Below are 7,558 nucleotides of genomic sequence, written 5' to 3'. Positions count from 1 at the left end.
AGGCCATTGTAACCTTAAACTATTGTAGCTTTTCTTTGTTGTTTTAGGCTTTTCTGCATATTGACGAATTTCTACTACCATGCTACTTGCAAGTTGTATGTCACGACTACTCTATAGAAGTCGGTTTGCCAAAAGAGGAGACATGCTCTTGAAAATCAATGGTTGAAGTAGAAAAGTGTCCAGTGCTTTAGTGAATCACATAATGATATAAGAAAAGACTAAGCTAAAGCTAGGGTGCAAAAGACGGGTTTTCTTCACAAATATATAACGTTAACTAAGAATGACAATAATCTGGCAATCAACTATTAAGAATGGCTAGAAAACAAAGTTGTTGAGAAACCCTAATCTTTGATATCAAATGCAATGCATATTTGTCTAAAGTTCAAGTGGTGACATGGAAGTAGAGAAGAGTAAGGAAAGACTCAAAAAAATCACATGCACAAGCAAATACTAACAAAACTATTTCTTGGAGAGGGCAAGATCTATGTAGAATCCCATTCAAAGAGAGAATAAGGTTAAAAAGTATGTACTCTAAATGATAAACCATTCTGTATACAATGAAATTCACATATAACCTCATGTTTGAGGATAAACACTAGCTAAAATATACTAGACATGTGACCTTGATGTTGTTTCCTTGCATGTAGCCCTCAATTACAAATGTATGATATCACTCAAGTGCACGAGAGATGGATTTGTTATTAGGCCTACTTATAATATTTTCTATTTATAGGTATATGGTTTTTTTGCTTTTGATGCTAAGTAGTCATCTTTAAAGTATGTAGACTTAAAAGGAGAGAAATCATAGAACCAAGTTTCTATCACCTATTTCTAGGACCTCAAAAGCATTTTTGCAAGACAATCAGTGGCTTACAAAAAGGGACTCTTACTAAGGCATCTTACTTGAAAGGTGCCCACAAGCCTAATGTTCAATGTGCTCACTATTTAAAGAAAAATGGTGCACAATTTGGCACCATCGATACATAATTCTCTAATATTCACCATGGACACACTATACTTAGGATCATTATGCCCATTGGTCACTTGCTATTGGTAGGTACTCCTACTGGTTCTTTATGGGATAGGTATAAATTCAAGCAGTGACCTATAGCACAGTTTGTTCAAGCAATGACCTATGGGACCTATGGCACAATTTGTCTACTTTACCTGCCATAGTTAAGGTCTTAAGAAGAGAAAAACTTCGCACATCATTTGATGCACATTGAAATTCACCATCAGATCATAGTCCATGTTCAAATTTCAGTAGTAGTAAAGATTTAACAACTTTATATCTTTATACTTAACTCATCCATATACTTGCAATGCATCATGACTAGAACCAAAGCCTAAAATGAGATTATTACAGTGAAAATGAAAGGGATTTTATAAAAGCCTCCAGGGAAAATGGCAGGGACGTCCACTTCAAGATGTCCTGAAAATAGAGAAATTGTAATGACTATAGATCTAATAATCAACAAAAAAGATAGTAACCATATCATGCCGGTACAGAAGATGTTATCTTCTCACTTAAGAAATACTCCATTTGTGTCGTGTGTTGAGAAATGGCTAGGCACTCTTCATTATTGCTCACATGTAAGGTCAGATGAGTATGAGACTTTCACTGCTGCCCAAACACTTGCATGGCTAAATTTGAGAGGAAATATTGCTAGTTAGATGTCCAAACAAGTGATGGTGGGTACCTTGTGAGTGACTTCGCATACACACTCTTTAGACATAAAATTGCCACCAATGCAAAGCCACTGAAGTCAGTGACATCCTCTGCACTCACAAAAAGGAGAGCGTTAAAAGACTACACGGTAACTCATCAGCATTTTAGTAGATTCAAACATCAAAAATATCATGCATACAATGCAAAGCTACAATAAGCATATACCTAAGCTCCTCAAAAGATGCATCACAAACATCACAAATATCATGCATACAATGCAAAGCTACAATAACCACCTACCTAAGCTCCTCAAAAGCTGAAACTCGGTATAGTTTAAGTCTGACATTAGCACTTTTTCGTTCATTTATCTGGAATAGCAACAACTCATAGCTATTGGGATGCTTATAATCTCCAAGTGCAGAGCTTAGGGAGATCAAGACCTCAAGATCACAGATGCCATAAACCAGCTCTGGTCCATGGCACGCTTCGAGCTGGGACCCCAGGAGATCTAAGGAGGTCCACAATTTCGTCTTCTTCCAAGGAGGACTCCAGGATATCCAAGGAGGTCCACATCTTTGTCTTCTTCCACACCAGCTTTGTGACAGAGCAAGAGGAGTTTCATGTACCTCCACAATGAGGATCTCCACCCAGTGAGGCTGGGGACAGGGCCTCAGCAGAGTGACATTTGGCAGGATGTATCTGCATCCACCTCGAGTGCTTTGCGACCGCATGAGAACAATCACTACTCTCCCTCCAAACATTTTCGAAAGCCTCACGGGCAGAGGAGAGGCCCTCCATGACCCGCCGCAGATTTCTCTGGAGATGAAGAAGACACCTTGTCCTGCAAGTCGCCTCTCTCTGCTCCTGAGATTGCCACCTTATTTTCCTGTAAGAGTTGTTTGCTGGGAAAAAATTACTAAACTAGGGTGGCTCCTAGTAAGTATTGATTGTCATAATTAAGATTGTTAATCAAGGATTAAGAGATAAGCAAGACTTAATGCCAGATGAAGACACTAATCACAAAATCAACACTCTCATTGCAAATTGCTCTCTGATGAGAGGCTAGACATCATCCACACTCTGCAAGGATGCTGTGAGTGCCTCACACCCGACTCAGTGTGGATGCAGCAGCAACGGCGCCGGGCCTCTTGTGGAGTCTGGACACCTTCCTCACTAGAGAGGGCCATGGACCATCTTGGCATTACAGCCGCAAGTGTGGCCTTTTCCTCCCCCTCCCCTGATGTAGTTTCCCTCTGAGAGTGGCCAACCAAAGAGGAGAACCCCCTCTTGTGTTTTTACCCTTTTGTGATGGTCGAGAAACCAACCCGAGACCCATGGGGCTTTGGGGGTATACTAGACCACGCCGAAGATCATGCATCTATATGGGGATGAAGTGCAAAGGAGAGGCGTAGCACGGACTCATACATAGGCACACATAGAATCACTCACGCACCAGGTAGGCACATTAGGCCTTCTGGGTCGCCGTGGGGGTTAAATGGTGCCGAGTGTCCCCTCCCCACCTTTCCAGCTAGATCGCCAATGCGAAAACGGGACCAACCGAAGAAAAATGGTGAAAACGATGAAGCCGCTGGGACGGCGAGCCGTGCCGAGCCGACAGGCTGATGAGGCCAGGCCAGTCGGATCATGGATTCGAGATGGAAGGAATGACCCCAGTCCACAAGGCCATGGAGCCGGGCTAGGGATGAAAGAGTGCACAGAGCAGCGGAAGCAGAGTGGCACTAGAATGTGCTGAACAGAGAGTGCAAGAGAGAGAGAGAGAGATATGGAGCAAACTATGCTGAATATACTGAACCAAAACAATCCCAAGCAAGAGACAGTGATAGTCTCGTAAGTGAGGGAGCAAATATGTACAAGACTGAATGAATAATGAGAGGCCACCACCCACTATTTATAGTGGGGAAGTGCTGGCCGACTGGAGCTCATAAACAGGCCGACTCGAGCTGTTGGACATGGCCGACTGGAAAAATGCCAGAATGGCTGGGAAAAATCCCAGAAAAATAGTAAAAAAGGGGTGGCCAGCCCACAAGCAAGGGCCATACAAAAGGGGACCAAATGGGCACCATGAAGAGCAGAAACTGGGGATGAAAGTGCTAACACCCCCTCTCAGCACCAGATGCTGAACAAACTTCGAGAATCCGAAGATGAGGAGCCAAGGAAGCCTGAGAAACCGGCTTGGTGAACAAATCTGCAGCATTCTCTGCGGAAGGACAATACTCCAAACACAAATCTCCAGCAAGAACCCGTTCACGAACATAGTGATACTGAATCTCAATGTGTGTCGTACGAGCATGAAACACAGGGTTCTTGGCGATGGCGATGCAACTCTGATTGTCACACCAAAGAAGAGTAGATCCGGTAGGAGGACAGCCAAGCTCCTCCAATAATCTCCGCAACCATATCGCCTCACATGCAGCATAACAAACTGCACGGTACTCCGCCTCGGTAGAGGAAAGCGCCAGAGTAGGCTGCTTTTTACTGCTCCAAGAAATGGCTCCAGACCCAAGTGAAAAAACACAACCGGTGGTCGAACGCCGTGTATCTGGATCTCCAGCCCAGACCATCCAACAAGAGTGCGACCTTGGCCATAAAAGATGCCAAAACCCAGAGTGCCACGTAAGTGCCGGCTCATAAACAGGCCGACTGGAGCTGTTGGACATGGCCGACTGGAAAAATGCCAGAATGGCTGGGAAAAATCCCAAAAAAATAGTAAAAAAGGGGTGGCCAACCCACAAGCAAGGGCCATACAAAAGGGGACCAAATGGGCACCATAAAGCGCAGAAACTGGGGATGAAAGTGCTAACAAGGGAGACATGAGACGGGTGTGACCCGACAAGGTGAAACGCGTGAAGATGCACTCAACTGCCAATGGAGCCGAGTTGCAAGACGGATGTCAATTCCGAAAAGGGGGGGTGTATGTGACGGTCAAGAAACCAACCCGAGACCCATGGGGCTTTGGGGGTATGCTAATATCATGCATCTATATGGGGATGAAGTGCAAAGGAGAGGCGTAACACACTCATACATAATAGCCACACATAGAATCATTCACGCACCAAGTACACACATTAGGCCTCCCAGGTTGCCGCGGGGGTTAAATGGTGCCGAGTACCCCGAGGGTTGCCCTCCCCACCTTGCCGGCGAGATCGCCGATGTGAAAATGGAACCGACGGAAGGAAAAACGGTGGAAACAGCGAAGCCGCCAGGACAACGAGCCGTGCCGAGTTGACGGGCCGATGAGGCCAGGCCGGTGGGATCATGGATTCAAGATGGAAGGAATGACCCAAGTCTACAAGGCCATGGAGCCGGGCCGTGGAGACATGAGACGGGTGTGACTTGACAAGGTGAAACGCACGAAGACGCGCTCAACGGCCGATGGAGCCGAGTTGCATGACGAGATGGGATGATAGGTCGCCTTGTGGCCCGATGTCCGAGACCTTGATCGTGGGGCCTGTGACACTGTGGAGGGATGTACCGAGCAAGCTCCCCCTGGGGCTCCTAGTTTTGTAGGCAAACATATCTCTTTTATGACTTTTTTTGGTTGGGTTTTCCTTTTTTTTTGGGGCGGGGGGGGGGGGGGGGGGGGGGATAAGGTGTCACGTGGACATGGTCAACCGACTTAGAGTCAAGATTAGAGGTCAGATAGGCACCCTTCATAAGGCCTAGGGGCTATTAGGACATCTTCAAGCCAGGCATCCAAGTGTGGAGCCAGTTGGCACATTTGGCAGCCAGCCAACCAACCCTGCATCAGCCGACCAGCCCTAAAAAGAAACAATAAATAGGAGGCTGAGGGGTCAGAGGAGACCAACCCAGATGGAGTATCCAAGGTGCCCAAGTCAGGAACAGCAAGAGGTGAGTTGAGATCATTAGAAGGGTGTTTCCTAGGAGCCAGATCTTGCCCAAGAACAGCCAGACCAATAACCTTTTCCAGTTCTTGCATTAACTCACAGTAGGAAGGTGTAGAATCAAAATTTAGATCCAGATCAGCAATGTACACATTCATTTTTTTGAAATATATAAAGTCAATCAGGTCATCTTTTCTTGTCTCTTGTGTATTCACAGCTTTCAGTGATTAGCGTGAACGAGCCTTTGAATCAGCATAATCAAGCATGCTTCTGCAGTGGATGTTACAGTGGTACCAGAGCGCTAGGCTTGCCAACGGAGTTGCGTAGGATTTGCATTTTTCCATCTTGCAGGTCACTAAGGGCTCTGTGCAGCAAGTTGTGCATAAGTTTTGCATAGGTTCTCAGGTTTGCTTCTAGGTCCAGTTGGCAGCAGGTTGATGAGTCTATCTTTTCTCTTCTGGGGGGAGCAAGATCTACAATTTTCTTCATGATGCTGTTTGGCATGGAAATCAGCCAAAAATTGAGCAGTACAAGAACATTAGTAGGAGGGAAAGAAGGCTGAGTTGGGTGCTGCAGCCAAATACACCTCGGTCCTCTATCTCAGCCGTGTTGTGCTCCACAGAGGGACTAGATGATGCTAGACAGAGCAGCGATTTTTTCTTCAGTCAGGCAGGAAAAGCAAGGCTGTGTTTTCTTTCAAGGACAGCCTCGAGTTTCTTCAACTTCAGAAACAGATCTTCGTGAGTCAGATCAGCATCCTAAATGCAGTAGGGATCCAGTTGGTGGAGATTCAGAGAGAGATCTGCCATATTGATCAGCATCCTAAATGCAGTAGGGATCCAGTTGGTGGAGATTCAGAGAGAGATCTGCCATATTGACAACTGCAGAGCCCGTGGACAAAGGAGCGAAAGAGGAGAGTTCACCCAAGATTGAAATCGAGCAGAAGGGAGTTTCTGAGGATGCCACAGAGCTTCCAGGACTGGAAGTGGCTCAGGAGGCAATGCTTGATTGCCTACTATGCTGACACTTGGACACTTACAAGTATGAGCATCCCTCAACCATGCTGAAAGTACGGCATTAAGAGAGAGATGAATGGTGTGACATCTAGGAGATGATGAAAGAAAGATGACTAACCCTAAGTATGAGTGCTTGAATTGAGCCAAGACGCTAGCAAAACTGTATTTTAGGAAAATTTTGAGGCATGTATGTATGAAGTGGAAGGCTTGGGGACACATGCTGATACATAAAAGAGTAATGGCATCAATGAGGAAGTCTGAGCAAGAAGAGGAAAATGCAATGACACTTATGGTTTGCAGCACAATGCATATAAGATGATCATTATGCTCTCAGTTCAGATAATGGTGGTGTCGCACATAAATACCGGAATGAGACAACTGCTGACATACCTCTGTATGAAAGCCGGCAATGATAACCTGGAGATGAGCTCTTCATCATCGTTGACCCTGCATAAGAAAGAGTTTCACCTCGGGTCAGAACACAGGAAACGTTAGGCCAAACCCTAATCCTGATAGAGACCTGTCGCTTACAGCCTTAATGGTGGGATTAATTAAGGTTCTAGACACAGTCGATGATTATGTGACCCTCATTCTGAAACCATAGACTTTCGATGAGCAGAAAACGCTCACCGCGGGAGCAGCATCCTCCACCTCTGCAGCAACGGGTCCAGAACTGCTCCATGTCGAGTTAGTTTATAAGCGATTCTTGACGACTCGGAAAATGCAGTTGTTCTCCAACCGCCACCGTCACATGACTCATCAGATCACAAACGCATTTAGTAGGTACGTGGTGGTAGTAGATTTAGTCTCCCTAATAAGCGAGCGTTCACACCCACCCTCTTGGCTAAACGTGATTCATTCAAAGTCTCATTGTGTTTCAAATTGTCCGTGTCCCCGGACAAGCAAAGCACAAGTCCACCTTTCATGCCTAGTCACAAGCACGAAGTCGTTAATGTTGGGATTCGAAGCCTTGTGTGTGTGAACCTATGTTTATGTGTGTGTATGTCGAT

General features: G+C 45.6%; 1 long non-coding RNA gene across 4 annotated transcripts; it reads right to left on the bottom strand.

Annotated features, from left to right (window-relative positions):
* Nucleotides 1–1,111: 1,111 nt before the first annotated feature.
* On the bottom strand, nt 1,112–7,333 carry LOC147626363 (uncharacterized). 4 transcript variants are annotated; one of them, XR_015268650.1, is made up of 5 exons: nt 7,179–7,333; nt 6,939–6,995; nt 1,701–1,779; nt 1,528–1,621; nt 1,112–1,432 (listed from the first exon to the last, which is right to left on the bottom strand). It is a non-coding gene; the product is annotated as an uncharacterized LOC147626363 (long non-coding RNA). The 4 variants fall into 4 exon arrangements; XR_015268648.1 differs by having other exon boundaries at nt 1,528–1,575; XR_015268649.1 differs by having other exon boundaries at nt 1,112–1,621.
* Nucleotides 7,334–7,558: the final 225 nt, after the last annotated feature.

The sequence above is a fragment of the Cibotium barometz genome, chromosome 22 (assembly GCF_041138505.1).
Source record: "Cibotium barometz isolate CiBa-2024 chromosome 22, ASM4113850v1, whole genome shotgun sequence".
Taxonomy (NCBI): Eukaryota; Viridiplantae; Streptophyta; class Polypodiopsida; order Cyatheales; family Cibotiaceae; genus Cibotium; species Cibotium barometz.
Note: the sequence above shows the minus strand (reverse complement) of the source record. Positions and strands in the feature narration are given on the sequence as shown.